This window comes from Canis lupus, chromosome 35 (genome assembly GCF_003254725.2).
Source record: "Canis lupus dingo isolate Sandy chromosome 35, ASM325472v2, whole genome shotgun sequence".
In the NCBI taxonomy this organism is placed as follows: Eukaryota; Metazoa; Chordata; class Mammalia; order Carnivora; family Canidae; genus Canis; species Canis lupus.
In genome coordinates this window covers 20,796,531-20,818,242 of record NC_064277.1, presented here as the reverse complement: position 1 = coordinate 20,818,242, position 21,712 = coordinate 20,796,531, and the positions used below count along the sequence as shown (strand labels likewise).

General features: G+C 36.6%; 1 protein-coding gene across 12 annotated transcripts in view; it reads right to left on the bottom strand.

Annotated features, from left to right (window-relative positions):
- LOC118349920 (uncharacterized) overlaps window positions 1-21,712 on the bottom strand; it is a 586,341-nt gene that overhangs the window by 30,228 nt on the left and 534,401 nt on the right. For 2 of the 12 annotated variants that reach the window (XR_007408494.1, XR_004812163.2), the window contains exon 2: window positions 12,365-12,480. The exons of the other annotated variants lie outside the window; for them this stretch is intronic. The gene's annotated coding sequence lies outside the window, so the exon portion shown is untranslated. The remainder of the gene's footprint in view (window positions 1-12,364; window positions 12,481-21,712) is intronic. 12 annotated transcript variants of the gene reach the window in all.

Sequence of the window (21,712 nt, the reverse complement as noted above, 5' to 3'; positions counted from 1 at the left end):
TTTAAAGTGAAGTCGAACTGGAGAGCAGAAGCTGTATTGTAGGTGACAGAAGTAGATGCAGGGATGTTAATTCAGGGACTACTGATAATCCAGGAGAGGGATGCAACACTTTGTGATAGGAGGTCAGGAAAGAAATGGACAAATCCAAAAGAGTTTTAGGAATAAAGAATGGTTACAATTTGTAACACTGTATATGTAGAAGGGATAAGGAAAGCAAGAGAGAAAGACATTCTCCATCGGCAAAATAAGGATCTTAAGCCCTGCCATGTATTGTGTGGATAAAAATGGAAATGCGACACCCTATACCATGTATCTCCTACAGTACCTCATCCACAACAGAAACTTAAAAAAAGAAGAAAAAGAAAGAAGGAAAGAGAGAAAGAGATAACAAGCAAGCAAGCGATTTTTAGGATGAAACCAAATTTTGCTCAGTTTTTCTCACAATCAAATGCAAGTGGGTTTTTTTGTTGGTGGTGGTGGTTCTTTTTTTTTTTTTTTTTGGTCTGGATAAGATCCTGTTATCTCTGAATCCTTCCCAGTGCATGCAAAGACTGCAGCCTAGCAAAGCAAAGGGAAGTAAGTGTGGCAGGTGTTTGTTACACTGCTCTGCCACCATATAGAAATAGCCCATGGAAAGGCATCCAGATGATGAATTGCCCACCTTTACCTGTTGGCAGGTACTCCTTGGACAATTAAAAAAAAAAAAAAAACCTACCCTATGAAAATAGACCTCAATTAATTTAAAAAGATTTCAAATTTAAATTCTCAGGGAAATCAAGGCCGTGAGTTTGCATTCTTTTCTGGACATCTATTTTACTGCTATGGGTTAAAACCTCAAGGTGAAACCCTTTGGATTGAAAAATTTCTGGAGGCACGGCACGGTGTGTATGCCACGGTCACCAAAGCAAAGTTCTGGAGAGCAGTACAGCTGTAGTTAAAACCGTGCACAAGGTACAAGGTACATGCAGGTTGAGTGGGCGCTTGTGCCACCGGCCACATGTTACCATCGTGGAGGGCAGGGCACAGGAGAACAATCCCGAGACATGAGGAACTTGTCCTACTTCTGTGACCAGAGATAGACTATCATTACCACCAAGGAGGAGTGTGGCCTTTCTACACTGCATGTTGACATGCATACATTTACACTTCAGATTTCATAAGGATGCAGTCCTAATAAAAGATAAAGAACTGAACAGGAATTTTCTAAATGTATAGAATCTGCACACCATTATGCAAAATTATTATTTTCCTCCCTGAGTAATCTACTGTGCCATACAGTGGTGCTGTATCATACGCAGCAATTAAATCACTGGGGAAGAAAATCTCAGAGAAAGTTACTCCTGAACGTTCTTTAGATTGCCCACGAAGAACGATATATGTGGTTTAGTATGTATGTTACTGTCTTGGAATAAACCTCGTACAGTCAGCTTTGGTTCCATCTTCAAAACAACCTGCTGTTTCTTCAGTTAAGAAACCGGATGAAGGGATCCCTGGGTGGCGCAGCAGTTTGGCGCCTGCCTTTGGCCCAGGGCGCGATCCTGGAGACCCGGGATCGAATCCCACATCAGGCTCCCGGTGCATGGAGCCTGCTTCTCCCTCTGCCTATGTCTCTGCCTCTCTCTCTTTCTCTCTCTGTGACTATCATAAATAAATAAAAATTAAAAAAAAAAAAAAAAGAAACCGGATGAAACCAGGCCTGCCTGTAGTGGCTATATTGTAAAAAGTTATTTTTGTTTGTTTTTGTGTTTATCAAGCACATGTAATTAAGTAAGATAATGTCCTATAACTCCACTACATACAAAAGAAAACTTTTTTATCCATTTTCAAAACAGACACTCAAATAAAGTCCCACTCTAATTACTGACTGAAGGGAATGTTTAAGAACAATTTGCACTAGTGCATTATCTGATTTAACTAGTACATTAACCCTTTGTTCTCCATCTCATTAGAGAAAATGTGATGGCACTGACCAAATTATTTGTGTTCCTAATGAACTGGAGTGTTACGTGTGCAGAAGAATAAAAACGAGATCTGTGGGGCACCTGGGTGGCTCAGTGGTTGAGTAGTCGGCCTTTGGTTCAGGGCATGATCTCAGGGTTCTAGGATCAGGTCCTGCGTTGGGCACCCCATGGGGAGCCTGCTTCTCCCTCTGTGTGTGTCTCTGCCTCTCTCATGAGTAAATAAATAAAATCTTAAAAAAACAAATGAGATTTGTTTTCCTCTTTTCTTACACATATATGTACATAAATCCAAATTGATCCCAAAGTTGCCTCATTCTTTCATTGATACTTATTTAATTTTAGAACCAGAAGACAAATTGAAGATCCTTCTAATTGCTTGTGCAGATCTGCTCTCCATGCTTCTCACCCTGCTCTCCACCTCCACGGACCACATCGGCAAGGCCCCTGTCCATTCCTGCTGAAGTCAGCAAATGGGAAGCCTTGGCAGGAAGACTGATGAAAGGAAGGAGAATGGGGCAAGTGAGCTTATCCTCCCTGGCTCTCCCCTGTTAAGTTTGTTCCAGACACAAGTCACTGCTTCTTTCTGCAAGAGTCTCTCTGTTCAGTTTCAAGATATGCTCCCTGCCCTCATCTCTTTGGATGTATACTACTCATCTTTTCTTTTTTTAAAGATTTTATTTATTTATTCATGAAAGACACAGAGAGAAAGAGGCAGAGACACAGGCAGAGGGAGAAGCAGGCTCCACGCAGGGAGCCCGACGCGGGACTCGATCTCGGGTCTCCAGGATCACGCCTTGGGCTGAAGGCAGGCGCTAAACTGCTGAGCCACCAGAGATCCCTATACTACTCATCTAATACCACCTCACTTCCATACCTTTATAAACCAGCACCCCTTGAAATATTCTCATTTCATCATGCCACCTGCTTTCTGTTTGAATTCTAAATAATACCATTTTGTATTACAGATGAAAAATCTAAATCTGAGAAGTTAGGTGGCAAACCCGGAAGTAATACAATTAGACAGTCAATGAATGAGGAGTTGGAATAAACCAGACAACTCTGTTTCCAGAAATAGAAACTTCTCTGAAACTAACTAAAGTGGTGATGTTCACAGCCTCCAGAGCTGTTCATAGGAACAGACTTTGAGCACGAGTAGATGAGGGAGCCTGACCTCTGTTACCAGGAATGCGGGGCCCTGTTCTCCATACCCCTGTCTTTTTTTCTCATTGTGATTTCATTCTCAGGCAGGCTGTCCTCACAGGATAGAAAGCACAGCTACTAGAAGCTATAAGGTTACTCCTCCCAGTGGTTCTAGCAAAATTCCCCTAGATGATTGCAGTTAGGCTAGCATTATTCACATGCCCGCCCACAGACTAATCATAGTGAATTATGGTTGGTCAAATTAACACAGCTAGCCATCCCCAGAGTAGGATATGAGGGTCAGGGTCCCTCAAAAAGCATGGACTCAAGTGAGGAGTAGATTCTTGAAAGAAAGAAAAAAACAACTTTTCCCAGAAGTAAGGGTAAAAGAAATGCTGCACAAGCAGAGCCAACAGATAGGTATCTGGTATATAGGAACGAGAACAGAATCAGTTACTCTGAAACCCATTCGGTGTCTGTTTCACTATCACACACACACTTCAACCGAATAACACTTATAACTCGAACCTTATTTCAGGGAAATGAAAGAAAACTATCAAGGAATAAAAACAAATGACTGGCATCAGCATGACAGTGACAAGTTACACAGCACTTTCACATACACTATTCTCACTTAATTCAGCTATTCCAGGCTAGGAATTCCAAATTCCTTGCCTATAGCTTTCTTCAAGGTCAGACGAATGTTTGTGAATTTTGAGAATCTGAAGATTATTTCTAAATGCTTCAATTGTGTTCACATGTTGTTAAGAAACTACAGTGTAAACATTTAAGAAAAGCTCATGGTTGTCAGTTTTATTACGCTAAGAATTGCTGTGGAAATTCAGCCAGAGACCCATCAAGATATATTTCTGGGCCAAAGGCCAAAGTTCCAGGATTGGTCATGTCTTCTTTTCTGCAATCTGCATTTTACCCAGGACCCAGGGGTCACTTGAATACTAAAAATACAGCTTCCCCACCCCCTTTGAAAACAACTTGACCAAGACTTTTACCATAATATTGCAGAAATGCATGGATATGTGTGCTCACTTACCCAGAAATGTGTGGTTAGTATAAAAATCTCAAACAAATGATCAAGAGGTCAAGGCCAGTAAACTCTTGTGATGGTTTTGAAGTAAATTGTGGGTTTGCTCTGGTGAAATTTACTGGTCAGAAAACACATGAAGACCTCATGATGAAGCTTTTAATAAAGCAGCAAATAATAACAAACTTTGTCTGGATCTCACTAAATTTAGTGATAATTAGAACTTGATTCATAAAGTGGAGAGGAGAAACAAAGTACGCTAACATGAGAGATGGAACATAATTTGTTTTGGCCTTTCTTGGTAAAAATTAAAAAGTATTTATCAGCTATAAAAAAAAGAATGAAATCTTGCCATTTGCAACAACATTATTGGAGCTGGAGAGTATAATGCTAAGGGAAACACAAAGAAAGACAAATACCATATGACTTCATTCATATGTGACATTTAAGAAAAAAAAAACAAGCAGGCAAAGGGAAAAAAGGAAAAGGAAAAAGAGAGATAGGCAAACCAAGAAAGAGACTCTTAACTACAGAGAACAAACTGATGGTCACCAAAGGGGAGTTGGGGGGGGGGGGGTTGCGGGTAGGTGATGGGAATGAAGGTGGGCACATGTTATAATGAGCACTAGGTGATGGATGGAAGGGTTGAATCACACCTGAAACTAATATTACACTGCACATTAGCTATGCTTGGGAAAGAAAAGAAAAGAAAAGAAAAGAAAAAAGAAAAGAAAAGAGAGAAGAAAAGAAAGAAAAGAAAAGAAAAGAAAAGAAAAGAAAAGAAAAGAAAAGAAAAAAGAAAAGAAAAGAAAGAAAAGAAAAGAAAAAAAGAAAAAGAGAAAGAGAGAAAGGAAGAAAGGAAGAAAGAGAGAGAAAGAGAAAGAAAGAGAAAAAGGAAAGGAAAGAAGGAAAGGAAAGGGAAGGGAAAGGAAGGGAAGGGAAGGGAAGGGAAGGGAAGGAAGGAAAGGAAAGGAAAGGAAGAAGGAAAGGAAAGAAAGGAAAGAAGAAGGAAAGGAAAGGAAGGGAAGGGAAGGGAAGGAAGGGAAGGGAAGGAAAGGAAAGGAAAGGAAAGGAAAGGAAAGGAAAGAAAGGAAAGGAAAGGAAAGGAAAGGAAAGGAAAGAAGGAAAGGGAAGGGAAGGGAAGGGAAGGAAGGAAGGGAAGGAAGGAAAGGAAAGGAAAGGAAAGGAAAGGAAAGAAAGGAAAGGAAAGGAAAGGAAAGGAAAGGAAGAGAAAGGAAAGGAAGGGAAGGGAAGGGAAGGGAAGGGACGGGAAGGGAAGGAAAGGAAAGGAAAGGAAAGGAAAGGAAAGGAAAGAAAGGAAAGGAAAGGAAAGGAAAGGAAAGAAGGAAGGAAAGGGAAGGGAAGGGAAGGGAAGGGAAGGGAAGGGAAGGGAAGGAAAGGAAAGGAAAGGAAAGGAAAGGAAAGGAAAGGAAAGGAAAGGAAAGGAAAGGAAGAGACATAACAGGAAGGAGTGAGAAGAAGAAAGGAAGAAAAAAGTAACACAAACATTAAGATATTGCAAAGGTTATTATATATGCACATATATATGCATATATATATAAGTATATATGTATAATTGTAATACACTTAAAACTGTAGACAGATATTTTTCAGAGATTTTTCTAAATCTCTGAGTAAGGACAGCAGATGGATACCGAGGGGTCCAAGTACAATTCAGAGTCCCATTGTGGGATGTTTTAAATAGTATCTTCCTGAAAAGTGACCACAACCATTGATCAGCGTCAATGGGCCGACTGGAAGTCAGTAATCCCCAGGACAGAGTGTAATTCAGTGCTGCTAGTTAGAAAAACCAAAGTTGATAACATCTGTCAAAACTCAAAAATATTTTCCTAGCACTTGACATGAGAGTCAAGTAAAAATACCTGCTCTCCGGAGGAAAAGTCAGAGAACCGTGGACATACGGGATAGGAGAATAAAAAAAGAGGAGCAAGTGAAAGCTGACTCTGAAATTCTGAGCTTCTATCATGTATTCACTCAACAATGCCTAGGGAGCCCTTTTCTTTCCTACCATTTGCAGGATGGAAAGAAAGCAGCCCGATTCTGCTTTTTACCCCAGTTATTGAGCAGTATAAGAAGGAACAATTTCAGAGCATGCAATTTTATTCTGTAAGGAGCTGAAAGTCATACTTTAGTCTATAAGCTGCATCTGAGGAATTATCTAAAAATAAATTTGAAGGAAACTGATCAAAATCTTTGATGCCTTTTTTGGAGTTTACGTTGAATTGAAATGCAGTAGTAGGAACCAAGATTCAGTCACAAATGAGTCAGGTCCAGAATCAATGTAGACAAATCTCTGAGTGTACCAGCATCTGGACAATTTGGAATCCTCCCATTTTCTAAACAAATGACTGTGGAGCATCACTTAAAGCCCACAATTCAAATACTTTCCATCTCAATCTGTCATATGAACTTTGACATGTTAACACTGTGCTGGAAAAGGTCACTACCAAGCAGACTTACCACAGCCTGAGAAGCAAAGTAAGAGCTATTGCTACGGAAGGAACACTACTGGCTCACCTAACCCTTGATATGATGATGTCCAACGTGTTGGGGCAAAGTTACAAAACAGATCAGTTTCATGATTCAATCCCTGGTTCTCCTTCTGTGAGCTGTGCATCCTTGACATGGTTCAGTTACAGTTCATCATCAACATTTCCAGAAAGAATACAGAGGGAAGGGGCGTCTGGGTGGCTCAGTCTGCCTTCAGCTCAGGTCATGATTTCGGGGTCCTGGGATTGAGTTCTGCGCTGGGCTCCCTGCTTAGCGGCGAGCCTCTGCTCCCTCTGTTCCTCTTCCTCCTGTGCTCTCTCTCTCTCTCTTTCTCTCTCTCTCAAATAAATAAATAAAATCTAAAAAAAAAAAAAAAAACCCAGAATATAGAGGGAAGAAGAAGAGTTGGTGGGAGACTTAATTTTATACAATCCTTCCATCACACTACGGTTAATACTTTCTAGCAAATCAGATAATGTGTACGTGACACAAGTGCCAAATAAGTAATGAAAGAATACACTAAACAGTTTACATGCTAAACTATAAATGCTCATTTCAGAGGACACCTTCTAATGTTATCCTAAAGCAAGTTCAATATGTAAAAATATCAGTCCGATCCCCCCAAAGAGTATATATAGACATAAAGATTGTTAAAGATAATCATATAAATAAATATATAATTAAACTGTACTTAGGAGAGCGACCGACAGCCATACAAGGGGTCAACCAGTATTGTAACAACCGTGGAGAAACGAACAGCCAGTGCAAACCAATTTGCTGAGAGTGAAAGAATCTAAAGGGTTAAACCACACTATCTCTGTGTTTCTCATTTTATATTCTCCCCTAAAATGTTATTTCTCCAATAAAGTGTAAATAATTTGCATTCCAAAAGCACGGGGGTGGGAGAAGGTCTGCCACTCTTGTAACCTAAGTGTACAAGATTATCACAGGTGCAGGCAATTAGCAAGCAGATTGCCCTACGCCCAGAGTCCTTAGGGACCCGTCAAAAAGCAGTAAAGAGACATTTGAGATCTCAGCTCAGTTACAAATAGAATGAAGCCGAGAAAGCTTATGCACCCTGTTCTCATCTTCTCCACTTTCTTTTGAAATTGAGAACACACATTAGGAGTTGCTTTGAAGTTAGGGCTGCCTGAATATGATATTATTGATTCCCATAGCATGTTTTTGCTCTGCAATGCGGATGTGCATTTTTCAAACATATTAAGCAAGGCTTTGATCTGATGTGTTACACCAGAACACCGTCTAGAGGCCGAAAACCATTTCTATATAAGGGTTTGCTGCGCTGAGGCAGGGGGAGACTGCTCTAGCTTGAAAGAGGTTGGAAATATCCCATCTGAAAGCTCTTTTAGTTCTCCTCAGCCTAAACATTTTACTCAGAGGGGTCAAAGGTCACCAACTGTCAAAACAAAACCAAAATTACACAGTGCTCCTGCAAGGAAGCTAAGCAGAGTGGAAACTCGGAGTTCACCAACTTGGCTCCTTAATGCAGCATGTAACAAACAGTAGAAATGCCCTTGAAAAGTAACAGGTATATTCTTACAAATCCTACTGATTTCCACAAGTCATTCAATATGTTTAGAAGATGAGACTCTCAGTTATCGATGCAGAGACTGATTTGAACTATTCTAGAAAGAGGAGTGGAGGGCTAGCGCAAACTTTGAACTGTCAGAGCAACCAGTCTGCAAGCCCCAAAGCACCAGATGGTTTCATAACCCTGAAGGTTCATAAATCTTTCTTTAAAGTTTCCAATTTCAAAAAGAGGCTGTTTTCTTTGTGGGATCGAGTAGTGGGGGAAATTTTTGCCATTAGGAATCTGACCCACAAAACCCTAATAGTCTTTTAAGCCTTCTCGCTCTACAAACTGGAGACAACCAGAGACAAACAAGAAGCTCAGAGCAGGATGTCATCTGCTAGCCAACTCCCTGTGAAGAGAAGATCGACCTGAGCTTAGATTTCTCAACCCTGACCGTCTCATCACAGCTTAAGGACGTTCTGTAAGTTTAAACATTTAGGGTCTGAGTTTATCTACTCATTACTCAGTCAGGAACTTTACAAGTAATTCTGATTTAAAAAAAAACAAAACACAATTCCAGCTTTTAAATCATATTTGGCGGAGCTCATGAAAAAAAAATGGAGAAATGACTTCTTAAAGGTCTTCCTGGATGGAAGTAACTTCAACTTTTTTTGTGAGCCAACTTTATCTCCATGCTTTTAATACACAGATGTGTTTGAGCTCCCCTCTTTCTCCTCCCTACCCAGGGGGAGACAGAGCAGACAAGCAAGAGAAGTACAGAGAACTGGAGGGAAAGAGGGGAAAGCCAAAGAACACAAGTAGCATGATATGGATAACCAGCTTATTTCATTTATAAGGGCCTGGGTGTGCGCCTGGTGCGTGGCAAGTTGATCTCAGTGGGATTCAGTATCCATCTTAAGCAGGCAATAAGTCTGCAAAAATTAGGGGCTTTGGTTTTGATATGGAAATTAGTGAATCAGGAAAGGGAATCTGTTCCAGGCAGATACATTGGTCTTGTATCACTAGGCAGCTGAAATCCACTAACACTACCATATACTCTGCTCTAGTGTCCATCTCCTATTCCATCTGAGCCTTCCTTTCATACACATATACCCTTATCCTCCTCCCCAAATCCCTCCTTCCTTATCTCAGTACATGAACATCTCATCTCCCTGTTTAGCACAATGTCTGTGGAAGGACCAAATAAAAGAGAGCATGAATATGAAATGCATAATAAACTATGAACCTTTCTAATAATCTCAATTATGATTAGTAATTCATACCCTAACATGCATAAAAGATAGAATGAAAAGTGAGACTTATGAAGAATGTCAAATGCTTAGGATTATTTACCTTACAGAAAATTAAGTCTAGGGCATCTAGGTAGCCTGGTTAATTAAGCTTCCAACTCTTGATTTCAGTTCAGATCATCATCTCAGGGCTGTGAGATAGAGCCCCACGTCAGGATCCAAGCTGGGCATGGAACCTAAGATTCTCTCTCTCCCTCTGACCCTGCCCCTAATCATGTTCTTTCTATTTCTCTCTCTTTCAAAAAAGAATTATGCCCAAGATCATTTAATAACAACATTCAAGTATATTAAGAATTATTATTAGGCTAAGGAGGAGGTCTTCAAACTCTGTGTAAAACCAGAAAAAGGAAAAAAAGAGTGACTTCAAGTGTCAAGGTATATGTAGTAAAAAATTCCAACAGTCTGGATTGTTGAATCCTGAAGTGGATGAATCATTAAAGGAGACTGTGGTCTGACTTCCCAGGAGTTGTATAAGAAGCAAAATGGTCACTGTCTGATGTGGCTCATACTTTGTAACCAAGCAAAAGGAATGAGAGTGATTAGGTCACCCCAATCATATTTTCCAATTCCAAAATGTCAAAGTATTATATATTTAAAAACCTTATGCAAAGTCCCTATAACTCCAGTATAACACACACACACACACACACACACACATTAAAAAAATAAAATCTATTAACTTGAAAATCAGCTTAAAATTCAGTTATGCTGACAAGTAATAAAAAATATTTTTAAGATAAAATATGAGCACACAATAAATGCAAACTTTACAAAGGCCATTTCAGTCGACACTTCTGCTTACAAGACACTCCAAGGGGTTTAAAATTGTATCACAGGTGTGGTAATAGCAACACAAGGGCAAGTTTCTCTTTTTATTTGTATCACCATAAAGCCTTTAGAACCTGAGTTGTCAAAAAAAAATATTTTTTAAGGATTTTATTTTTTTAAGTAAACTCTATGCCCAATGTGGGGCTCAAACTTATAACCCTGAAATCAAGAGTGGTATGCTCTGACTGAACCAGCCAGATCCTCCCCCAAAAAATATTTTAGCCAAATCAAGAACTTCCAATTTTTCAGGGGCCAGTCATCATGAACATGGTCATAGTACATCCAGACAAATGTTAACAGCATCCTTGTTAATAGATCCCTCAGCTACACTTTACATATACGTACATATTTTATTTCATTTTTAATTTTTTTTAAGAAAATGAAGAGGAGAAGTTATAAATTCTCTTTTGACTTCAAGGTTTTAGAGTATGGTATTTTCACCTCTCTCATTCAGATTTTGCACTGAAAGAAAGAGAAAAGAATTACAGTAATAAAAAGAAGTCTACTTTTTAGATCTTTTGTGTAGTGGATTGTGAGACCCTGATTTCAGTTCCAGGACTATAGCTTTATTGTACGGTGTGTGTGGGCGTGGGGGGGGCATATATACACATACATACAAGTTCCACTGCTGCTCAAGCAACCTGAAAAATTTCATATGCTGCCTATCTAGTCCTGACAGGAAGAGTCCAGGTAGGAAAACAAAATCCCTCCTTTAGCATTACCTCAACTCTTTTTAATCTCATCAAGAACACAAGTGAGAGAGAGGGTGGTTATTATTCCACACCAGTTGTTTCAAAAGATAGGGAACTTTGGCATGTCTGGGGCCTGCATACCCACTTATACCAATGACCATTTTGGGGAAGATTGCCCTGTTGACTGGACCTAAAAGAGATGGCACCTACAAAAATTTTAAAAAGTCAAAGAACAGGCCCTGTTAAAACTGAAAGAGGTTGCTTTCCAACTACCATTTACTACTTATATGTTAACCCTTTGGCTTAAATAATACTCAAACTACCCAGTAAGCTCTCAATACCACTTCCCAGAAAATGCTGTCAAGAACAAGTTTTTTTTCCTACACAAACACCAATTCGAATAGATCAAATGTCACAAACAGTGAATAGTTAAGAAGAATAAGAGGTTTTTCTTTTTTAATTGAGGCATAATCAACAAATAAAATTGGAAGACGTAAAAAGAAAATAAAATTGTAAAATGTTTAAAGTGTATAAAGCTCATGATTTGATCCCCCTTCCCACTGGGTTAATTAACACATTCAACACCTCCTACATTTGCCCTTTTGTGGTTGACATTTAAGTCCAATTCTCCTAGGTTTCAATTACACAATACAATCTGAGCAAGTATTGTCACCATGTTATACATTAGATCATCAGACCTTATTCATCCTAGAATGGAAAGTTTGTAACCTTTTATCAATTTTTTCCTATCCCCCATCTTACCCTCCCCAGCTCATGGTAATCACTTTTGTACCCTGTTTCTATGAGTTCAACTTTTTAATTTTTTAAGATTCCACATATAACTGCTATCATGCAGTATTTGTTTTTCTCTGTCCTGTTTATTTCATTTAGCGTAATAACCCCCAATTTCATTCACATTGCTACAAATGGCACAGTTTCCTCCTTTTATGGCTGTATAACATTCTACTGTGTGTGTGCGCGTACACACACACACACACACACACACATCACATTTTCTTTACCTATTCATCCGGTCATCAACACTTAGCTTGTTTCTGTATCTAGGCTATTGTGAATCATGCTGCAATAAACATGGGAGTATAGCTATTTCTTGAGAGAATAGTTCCATTTCTTTAGATTTATACACAAAAGTGGGATTACTAGATCATATAATAGTCCTATTTGAAATTTCTAGAGAAACCTCCATAGTGGTTTTCTGTAATAGTCACACCAATTTACATGCCTACTGACAGTAGGCAGGAGCTCCCTTTCATGCACATCCTCCTCAACACTTTCTATTTTTTGTCTTTTTGATAGTAGCTATTTTAAAAGGTATGAAATGATACCTCATTGTGGTTTGATTTGTATTTCTCTCATGATTAATAATGTTGAACATCTTTTTACTCTCTGTTAGCCATTACGATGTCTTCTTTGTGGGAAAAATGTCTATTCAGGAAAATTGCTGTATATAAAAGAGATAAACAAAAATCAGTTGTGTATCTATACACCAACAATAAGCTATCAGAAAGAGAAGAAAACTATTCCATTTATAATAGCTTCGAATGAATAAAATAGGAATAAGTTTAACACAGAAGGTGAAAGATCTCTGCACTGTAAACTATAAGACATTGTGTAAGAAATTGAAAAAAACACAAATAGAAGGAAAGATATTCCATGCTCATGAATTGGAAGAATAGTGTTAAAATCTCCTTACTACCCAAAGTGACCTACAGATTCAATGTAATCCCTATCAAAGTCCCAACAGCATTTTGCACATGTAAAAAAACATCTTGAAGTCCATATAGAACCACAAAGACACCAAATGGCCAAAGTTTTCTTTTTCTTGAAAAAGAAAACCTAAGCTGGAGGCATAGTAGTTTCTGATTTCAAACTACACTTCAAAAATATACTAATCAAAATAGTATAGTATTAAAAATGACACAGAGATCAATGGGATAGAATAGAAAGCCCAGAAATAAACACACAATATATACAAGCAATTAACTTATTATGAAAGAGCCAGAATCTCCAATGGGAAAGGACAATCTCTACAGTAAATGGTGCTGGAAAAGCTGGATAGCCACATGGAAAAGAATGAAACTGTACCCCCATCAATATAAGACCTGGAATCATAAAACTTCTAGAAGAAAACATAAGAGGTTATCTCCTAGACAGTAGTCCCTTTGACATTGGTCATGGCAGATCTTTTTAGATTTGACACCAAAAACAAAGGCAACAAAAACCAAAATAAATAAGTGGGACCACATAACTAAACAAGCACAACAAAGGAAACCAAAGGAAATCATCAACAAAATGAAGAGGCAGCCTAAGAAATGGGAGAAAATATTTGTAAGCTACATACATAGTAAGGGGTTAATACATAAAATATATTAGAAACTCATATAATTCAACAGCAAAATATTTTTTTTTTCAAATGGGCAAAGAAGAGTAAGAGTTTTGATAAATTTCCAGATCAGACTCCAGATGATAGGCATGGCAAGCTTATCCTACCAGAGTAACAAAGGCCTTCCATGTCTCCTGGGCACTACTTTTTTATTCATTTCCACCCATCTTTTTTTTTTTCACCCGTTTTGTGATTGCAGTCCCTGCACTCAGAAGCTATCACCCTAGAGTGAGCTGTAACATGGGCCCCAGAAGAGCCCCAGTGTGCAATAACTAATATTCACATAGTTACTAATAGGTATATGAAAAGCAAGGTAACATCTATGGTTCAACAGCCCATTGCTCTCTAAATTTTATTTCAAAACTGAACGGCATAGTCAGGAAAAATGAGTTAGGGGACCTCAATAATATATGGATAAAAAATAATGAAAAAATGACAGCCTTAATGAATTATATGGTTTGGGGGAGATTTATTATTACTGTTGTATTTTTATCTCTTTTAATTCTCTGGTACATCAGGTTAATGATATACTATGAAGATTAATACCGACACAGAGGCACATGGTAATGAAATCAGAGTGAATAGAGAAAGACAAAGACAGAATATATGAGGCAGGAAGTGGAATTTTAGAAAGTCAGCAGTGGGATCCAAATGAAGGATGGTTTGCCTAGAGACAAAGCAAAGTTCTCAAAGTTGCTTAAGAAGCTGAGAACAAGCCAGAAGTGAGGAGGCCAGCTTAAGTTATATAACAGAAGAAAAAGTAAGTTCATAAACAGACGATGAAGCAAAAAGCCAAACTTTAAGAGAATCTGAGAATAGTATACATGTAGGTATGAAAATTTAGGAATGGAGGTAGGTCTGAGAGCAAATACACTCATCAGCATCAGGAAAACCAAAACACAAATGACCATGAAAAATAAATCACCAATGCACTCAGGTGTCTGCCAAAAAAACAAGGGAAATCATTATGGAGCCAAAATACAAAAGCTTATGCAAATGTCTGGGACCAGAGGATCCTTAGGCATGGGGTTTGGTGGATCAGAAAATGGAAGAGACTCCAGCACCAAGAACAAAGACTCTGAGGCAGGAGTCAAATCTGTGCACTTCTGGGAACTAGCCCAATTCTAATGCTTGAACACTATAACACCTAAAAGTGAATAAAGGCAGAGTTTGAATGTTGCTATGACACCGAGTTGAATAAAATAGTATTTGTCAATTTTTCTTGTTGAACTCTAAAGGTAATGCATATTTATCCAGTGATTATTGAGGTCTTTGGTTCAAAGTCTGGATGACCTATTGAGAATTTCTTTAGTGATTTTTACATACTTCAATAGGTTATCTGGTCATAAAAGAACAATTTTAACCGAACAAAATCATACATTTGCTCATCTACCAGTGAATGATCAATCAGACAAAGATTTTATGCCATACTTATTGCTACACATAAAATGTACTCAAGATAATCCCCCAATTGCTCTATAGCAATTAAACGTATATTTATATTTGTGTATAACACATGTAAATATACACAGAAATACATGTAGACAAACATATATATATGAGCTATTATTCCCCTTAATTTGCCACAATAAGCTCTAAGTATGTTGAGAGATACAGTCATATATTTCTCTAACTCATTCTTTTTTTTTTTTTTTTTGAGGGCCATTTCTTTTGTTTTAACCACCTAATTATAAATAACAATTTTGCTCTTACAGATGATGGCCATTTCCAATTGACTAAGAGCATAGAAAATCTAATAAGTGCTGATATCTTATCCTTAATTTAATTACCACTCTTCTGATCAATTGGAAAAACAATCATGTTCAGATCTCATTCAGGATGATAAAATCTCTCTCATTCATCAATCTTTTCCCAGGCTAAATTCTTTCTCACTTCAGTCTTGAATTCCACTTATTTACAAAGGTCACTAGCTCATTATTCCTCCAAGTTTGAATCAGGTTCTCAATATACTTTTTCCAGTTCCAGGGGCAAAAAGGATATCAAAGTTTATTAAAACTTGATGACAACATGAAAGTTAGATCAGACCCGACTAGAGCAGTTTTTGCAGGCATATTTTTTAAATTCTCTTCTCAGAAACATTTTTATCATGAAATATTAAAAATGAAGATTTTTTAAAACAAATAGGGACATTAAAATACTTTAGATAAAAAGGACACTTGCCTATCATCTGATATCCTTTTTACAAAAAGGAAAATAAACATTTTAAAAAATTCAATTGAAATTTTTTTATCCAAGTGCAGCAACATAACTTTATATAAAATAGATCATGGTTTATCTTATAACCATAGGGATGTTTATAATTTTCAGTGTGGGATATCAAAAGATTTGTGTTTTGTTGGATTTCAAAGGAAGATTTAATATCCTCCAATGTGCACATACCTGAATCTCCTAATATACTTTCTCTTTCTGCTGGTCTTAGAAACTCTGGGTCAAGAAAATAGAAAGAAAAAAGAGAAAGAGAAAGGGAGAGATTAGAGGGAGGAAAGAAGGGAAGGATGAAAGGAGGAAAAAACAGAGAGGGAGGGAGAGAGGAAGGGAAGGAGGGAGACAGACAGAACACAAGCAAGTGAGCAGGAGAGAGAGAAAGGAGGAAGAGCCAGGAAGGAAGAAGGGGGGAGGGAGGCGGAGAAAGGGAAAGAGGCAGAAACATACTGAAACATACTGAAGAACACCAAATGCAAGCATTTCTAGAAGACAGGCAATATTCAGAAGAAGGGAAAGACAAGGGTGATTTCTCTGTATTATAAGACTTTCAACTTGAGGGAAGACTGCAATAAAGTTCTTCTAGGTGGCTAAAACTTTCTTGGAAATCCTACAACTACTCTGGGCAATTGAAGCCACTTGAAAATGAGCAGACAATTTCAGAAAGGAAAGACTCAGTGAAGAGGAGACCCAAATTCTGTATAAAGTCTGTGCAAATTTCTGGCTGACCTCTAGCCGACTTCAATCAGCACAGATAAGAATTAAAGCACTGAACTAAGGTTTAAATTGTCATCCAAGAAATGTAGATTGAAGCTTTATTCTTGTTAAATTAATTGCCAGCTAAAACAAGCAAGCAAGAAAAATGCAATACTCTTCAATTAACTATTTTGAAATCCAAACACAATATATAATTTACAATGACTACAATTACAATTTACAATTTACAATGAAATTGATGGGAAGAAATGAAGAAATAGGAAAATGTCACTTATTTTCAAAGGAAAAGTCAATTTGCAGAGTTTGATCTTGAGATGACTGAGGTGTTTGAGCAAACAAGAATTTTAGAACAATTGTTATATCTATAATCAATAATATGAAGATAAGTATGATCAAAATGAATAAAAGAAGAGAATTACAGCAGAGAAACAGAATTAAAAAGAAACAAATGAGAATTCCAGAAAAGTGCAGTATTTTTTGTTTGTTTGTTTAATTACAGAATACAAATGACAGAGTCAGTAAAGTGAACGTAGAACAACAGAGATTAATGTGAGGAACAAAAGAGGAAAAAAGAAAAACAGAGCCTAAAGGACCTATGGGACAATTCTTAAAAGTCCAATTTACATTTAATTGGTGTCTCAGAGTGAGAAGAGAACATGGGGCAAAAGTATTTGAATACCACCCAAAAAGTTTTCAAGTTGATGAAAATAATAAATGTACAGATATAAGAATTTCAATGATACCCAAGCAGTGCAAATCCAAAGATTATCACATCTAAGCATATTATAGTCCAATTATTTGAAACCAAAAATAGAAAATCCATGAAACCAACAAGAAGGAACAGTATAGTGATTAATAAACATCTGACTTCTCATAAAAAATTATAGATGCTAGAAGACATTGGAATATCATATTTAAATTGTTAAACAAATATGACTAAAATTTCATTGGGCAAAGCTATCACTCAAAAGGCAAAAAAGGAGAGTTTAGATTTTTAAAACGAGAGAATTTTCATAGGCAAATTTGTACTATAAGAAGGGTTAAAAATGTTTCAGTCTAACAAGAAATGATACCAGAGGTAAATTTGGATTTCCAGGAAGCAAACACTAGAAATGCCATATTTCTGGATAAATAGATAATACTATTTCCTCTTAATTTCTACATAATATGTTTAAGGCAAAAACTATAACATTGTTTTGTGAGTTGTATCATGTATAGACATGTAACACATAGGACAAAAATAGCATAAAGAATGGGGAGGGGAGTAAATGGACCTATATATAATTGTAAGTTTTCTATATTCTATATGGAATGAAACCCTGTTGCTAACTAGCCTGGGAAAAATTATGAAGGCACACTGTATTTGCTAAGCAACTAAAAGAATATTTATTGGAATCTGAATGCAATCATAAGTCATTTTCAAGACAGTAACTGTCACTTCAATCAAATCTAAGGAAGTAAATACATTTAGACCTCACAGAATAATCATGGACTTTACATTCTTGATAAAATACATTTTATGTTGTTTCATTTCAATATATTTAACATTTTTCATAATTGCATTATATGCAGAAATTATAATAGTTCAAGAGAATCTGTAAAAGACTGATTTAGTCACAACAGTAACAAATTCCTAATTTCATTTTGATTATTAAGAGAATTTCCTGTCAATATTTCCCATTAAGGCATGTATGCAAATATTTATCACCCAACTGCTTATAGTGAGGGAGGAATAGATGTAATTTGGAAGAGTGGATGAGTAAAATGTTAATATATTCAATGGAGCATCAAAAGGAGTTAGAAATGACACAGTACAAATACATATAACAACCTGAATGCATCTTATAAACATAACAATGAAAACAATGAATAAGACAAAGAATGAAATCTCTAGGACCATATGTTTGAGATAAGGTACAAATATATTCTCACTCAGGAACAATATACATCTTACAGGAACACACATAAAGTAATTCCTATAAACATATTGGAATGATCAATTGTGGGGAAAAGGAAATAAAGGGAGTGTAGAAGGGGATAAGAAGAGATAGATGATATAGATAGATGATAATAAAAATAATAAAGGGAGCAGCTATGCATTGAACAATAGTGATAACGTACTCTGAAATAAATTACTCCTTTACCTAAGGTTCATTTAAAAAAAAAAAAAGGCAGGAAAAAAAAGGAATAGAATTTCATGACATTGCTTTTTTTTTTCCCTTCTTTGCTTTCCAGCTCTGGATATTTAGGATTCACTTCCACACTAGTTTTATAACTTAAATTGATTACACATTTTATGAAAGGTCCATCAGGCAATGCTTGGTAACTCTTTGCAATCAGAATTGAGAGCATTAAGCAGAATAGTTGCAGTGACCAGAGCAGAGAATCAGGCTTCAACACCTCCCCATTCCTAAAACCAAATTAAATGTGATTCACCGGTTTTAAAAAATTTTATTTGTAATGTTATCTTAATGATCTAGGCCAGAAGTTAACAAACTATACCTTGCAGACCAAATGTAGCCAAACAAGCTGTTTTTGTACAGCTCATGAGCTAAGAATGTTATTTATACTTCAAAATGGTTATGTTAAGTACCTACGTTATATCCTTAATTTTGCCTCTGGGCTTTCAAAACCTAAAACATTTACTCTCTAGCTCTTAAGAAAAAGTTTCCTGACTCCTAATGTAGATTCTAGAAAAAAAATAATTATTTCTGATATCCTTTCCTTTGTAAGACTTGTGTGTCAGATCACAAGAAATAATTTTAGAAATGCTTTTTTGGGCCAAAGGAGGAATCTGTCACTGACTGGCAAGCCCCAAACTAGAATATGGGGAAATGTGCTGCTGGTTGAATTAAAAAAAAAAAAAAAAGATTAAATGCTACACATCAAAGTTCATTTGCAGAATAATTTAAGGACAGAACATAATATCTGCACTTAGAATAGAACGATTATTGCCACCTACGTCCTGCAAGACGGACATGATAGAATCTTCCATTCTACATGCTTTTCTTATAAGGCTGGAGCCCTTCCATTGACAGCCACTCCTACTCTGTCGCCTTGAATTTGAGCATGCCAGTGACTCTGAAGGAAATGCTATGTAACTTCCAAGGTTTGCGCTGGCTGAGCTTGGAACCTAGCCTCCATGCTGTGGGGAAGCCCAGACCACACGGAGAGGCAATGGGCAGGGATTCAGCTGGAAACTACAGCCGACAAACTACATCAACTAACTACCAGACATCTAGCTGAAGAAACCTTTCAGATACATTTGGCCCTAGTTACCCCTTGGCTGCAACCGACATGAATGAAAGACCCAGAGGAAGAATCTTGACAGATATTAACAAATTGATCATTATTGTTTTAAGCCACTAAAATTTGGGAGGACTTTTTTGCAGCAATAAATAACCAGAACAACTAATTATAGTCTGTTTTACTGAAGATTCAAAGGGTATTCATAATATTATTCAACATACTAAATAAGTATTGTACACATAGGCCACTGTCCCACAGGACATATTTGACATGTGTGATTTCGTGATACCTTAGCTTGATACCTTAACTGAAGTGTGGCCATTGCTGACTTCTAATTGGGAACATTCCTGAACCATGACATATCATACTCATCAAATTTGGTTGTAAACCAATGATTTGTCACCATCATGTAAGTATAGCCCCAGCAGCCAGAAATGGAGTCAATAATAATATGAAACTTATTTTCCTTACTCAATGACTTATGCATGACACTATATAACTCCTTGATAAACAATAAGATACAATTTGTTTCAAGAAATAAGCGTATGTCTTCATTCAAAATCTTGGAGTTTACTCCTACATAACCTCTTTCTGAAAAGATATGAATTTGAAATTTGGGGCTACAATGAAAGCAGACAGCTTTAATATCATCTTTTATGAAATGTGTGCTAAAATATATCAGCTGGGAGGGAGAATACATATAATAAAGTCTTTCATAACACTACAAAACAACATTTTTGGTTTTATGTTTGGAATGATAAAGTTTCCTTTGCTTGGAATGACATTGAAGTAAACTACAAGAAAAGACTTTTGAGATTTTTTTTCCGACAAGGACAAACCCATGACATTTTCACAAAGCCTTTGGTCTTAACCTTGGAAATCTGTCTGCTTAGGATAAAGGCAAAGAAAATGAGCAGGAAAGCTCTAAAGGTGGGCTGCTGTTATTAAATGCAAATATATTCATTAAGGAATTGGCCAAACAGGAAGGTATATTCCACTTTTAATGAATTTTTTAAACACACAAATATTCTGCAGGTGTGCGTTCATAATTTAATTAACCTTTGAAGGAAGCATTGGTTATCAGTGTAAATGGACCTGGGTGATAAAATGCTATCAGACCTAAGTTTTCACCTTTTATTTTATACACATTATAAAAAAATTTAAATGCATCAAAAGTAGACCTATTTCCACTTTCATATCTTTGACCTTCTTGCAGTCACTGAAAGCCCTAATGGCATCATTTTTATGGGCTTCTTAATTTGCATCGTATTGCTAGAAATAACCCAGATAATAGAAATAATACATTTGTTTTAAGAAATATTTTCTAAAAACAGTAAGACAGGGATGAGAAATTAAAACATATTTTGCACATATCTTGCAATATACAGTGACACTGCAACGACAACCTGAATAATTTAGAAAACATACTCATAGACGTCCACTACCCCACCCCCCAGCAAAAATTGATTAAAAGTGACATAAAATTTTTAAGGTTAAAATATTCTAGTAACATTAATAAAATCTACCCATCACTGTATATGTTATAGGATTCTGATCACAACACTAAAAAATGGTTACATTCTTCTAATCATCATTGCTTGAAAAGTAAAAATTATTACTGATTTCACTTCAATCTACAAAACTTAGCAAACAATTTCATTGACTCTTTTCAACTAATTTGCTCCCATGTAAACAAAAATTTTTAAAGTTCTCACCAAAAGTAAGATACACATCTACACACACAAATGCAAAGAATACTTGAAATTGCTTGAGACACTAATGGGGATAAAATTTTGTGTATTGACATCTGAGATTAAAGTTCTCTTTAGCTGAATCCTATCAATATTGCTTTATTTTTAATACTTCATTTATATGTACAAGAATTTGGAAGATATGGTTATTTCACATACTTATCTTCAAAACATATTCTCAAATGATAAAATAGATGTTTCTATATACTTGAGACCTTAATGGGAAAGTTTTCTATAAACCAAACACAAAAACATTCTCACAATTTCATAACTGTTTCCTTTATACACATCCACGACTTTCATTTATATAAATGGTCATTATTTTCAGGCATAGCTGAAAGTAAAGTCTA